Source organism: Gadus macrocephalus, chromosome 19 (genome assembly GCF_031168955.1).
Source record: "Gadus macrocephalus chromosome 19, ASM3116895v1".
NCBI lineage: Eukaryota > Metazoa > Chordata > Actinopteri > Gadiformes > Gadidae > Gadus > Gadus macrocephalus.
This window is the reverse complement of record NC_082400.1, coordinates 15061641-15064140: the sequence shown is the minus strand read 5'-3', so window position 1 is coordinate 15064140 and position 2500 is coordinate 15061641.

Below are 2500 nucleotides of genomic sequence, written 5' to 3'. Positions count from 1 at the left end.
TCGCTGCGGAATCTGTCAATCATGCACTGCCCCTGCAACCCCCCTTCTTCCCCTCTCTCCCGCCCCCAGCTCCAATGAGCCAATGGTGAGCCTGGCCTACTGACACCAATTTTGATTGACTCAGAGAAAACAAATCTGCAATGTGAGGATAAGGAAATACGGCATGTATTTATAATGTATAAACACCCGGAATTATTGTTGATGTGGACGGGCGAGAACTTTAGGCAGAGTTGACTGCTTTGAGTCGACGTCTAGCGGCTTGAACTAAAACACTACAATGCTCTCAGGTTCATCTGTGATAATGTGATGAACTCTGGTTTTCCCGATGCTTTCATTGCATTTTGATGGCTTCTCACCCTCCCTGTTTCAGTTGCTTCGGGAGAACAGTGTTTCTCAAAGTTGAAGCTAATGAAAAACCTACCTCTGCAGTACAAAACAAGGCATGCTTAATGGACTGGCAACGATCCCCCGTGGAAATGACCTGGCAAAGGAAATCAGCATAGAGGACACAGTTAAGGCTCTGTGTCCTGCAATGAAGACCCCACCTTGAACACGTTTCTGCAAACGTAAGCTTTATTTGCCCTGGAGCACAATAATAAAATGTGACGGGCTGGTTTGGGATTATTTGGAAAATACCTATATGTGCTGTCATGACTCTGCTGTAAGTAATTTGGAACCAGTTTATACCAGCTATTTCTACTGAAGTATTTAGTGCTTTATTTGTATATGGATCCGACTGGAAGAATGTTTGCATCCTAGTTGTTGCAGCCTAATAAAATACACATGATAGATAATATAGATAATAATAAATAAAACTCAAGAACAATATCAACAGCTCCATAGAATGGAAACATGTAAACAACCGTCCAAAGCAGTTAAACTGGCTTGTTGCATCTCCTCATTCAGCGTAACTACGAGTGGAAGTGTCCACCCCCATCGCCATTAGCGAGACAGAGAACAAGGAGATGAAGAATAAGTGACTATAACTGACCCCCTTCTTTGACCCCTGGTGTGGACCCCACCCCAACCCCCCCCCGGGGGGGTCAATCTTGGACCAGTGTGACAACAAAACAACCATGTGTCCGAAATCGTTTTAAACATGTCCCCGCCAGTTCATTCACAATCAAACGCTCCACATGTCAATACCTAACGTAGTGGAGGACGGCTGTAAAACGGACGCACCCAATCATCGTATTGTGCTTTTTAATGCCTGCTTGAGGCTAATAAATGCTGTGTCCTTTGTGAGACGTCAATGCCAGCACAACCCAAATATATATGGTTAGAATGTTCAATAATGTGGGTATGAAATCAGCTGTGTACTTATCAAGCTACTTGTTAAAAAACGACCTATAGCGTGACCTTTTGGAACCTGATTACCCTGCTCCCTGTGGCATTGGACAAAGCCTGGACTCTATTATAGAAAAATATAGAAAAACATATCCTCTTATTGCGTCACAAAATGGCATCAGAGTGTACATTAAATGTACTGATTGACGTCCAATACATCAAAGGAAGGATAACAGTCAATTGTATTACCATAAGTGTGTACCAGATAAGATACAACGGCATGAGATGTACGTTATTCATCCCAGGTGGGACGTTTCAGAGCCTTTGTACCTCATTAAAACGAAACCCTCATGTCACTGTTAACATCTTTCCAACAGGTCAACTCTCCGCTGATAGGCCAGTGTGGCCTCCATACAATTCCGCAATCGAGGAGACATTACGTTTTTATTGGCCTGTTCAGGGCTAACACATGGCCCGGATCAATTTAACCAATCAATCACATTTATATGGCTGTAGGTCTTCTGTCAGAAGGCAGCTTCAGACCGTTGTCCAATACTGAGAGTATTAGAATGTGAGCTCCACAATAAGAGCGCTCCCGTCGAGCTGGAATCCAAGAGAGAGGCTTATCGCTCTAAAAAGCCTGTTTTAGCAAATAGTTGACCAAATATTGATGAGAGGCCCAAATAAGACGCAATGCATTGTGGGTGCACAAATCATTATGCGATCATCATTCATTAACTCTTATACATCCGGCCGGTTGAGGTATATGAAGCAATAATGCAATCAGGCATTAAAAAAATATATAATAAGAGCTTTTATTTTGAAAAAATAAATAATCCAATTAAATAACATCGGAGCAATATTATTCCGTTGACCATGTCTGATAGGTTCATCTACGACAACATTATGAGCATTTATCGATCTATATATCTAAAAAATGTGGGGCCTTTTGCAAGAATCAAACAAAAAGATGAATTGAAACACAAATACGCTCTATTGACAAATCGAGAGAATAAAAAGATTAAATGACTTAGAAGAGGACACAAACGTCAAGCAAGGTAATAGAAATCCACCGGCACCCCTTACCCCCCACCCACCTCACCTTCCTGCCTCTCTGTATAGATCTGCTTCCCCCCCCCTCCGTTCATATAGATCCGTGTTCCTAGAGATCTGGCAAATTACAGTATGTTCACCAATCTGCGCTTTATTGAAC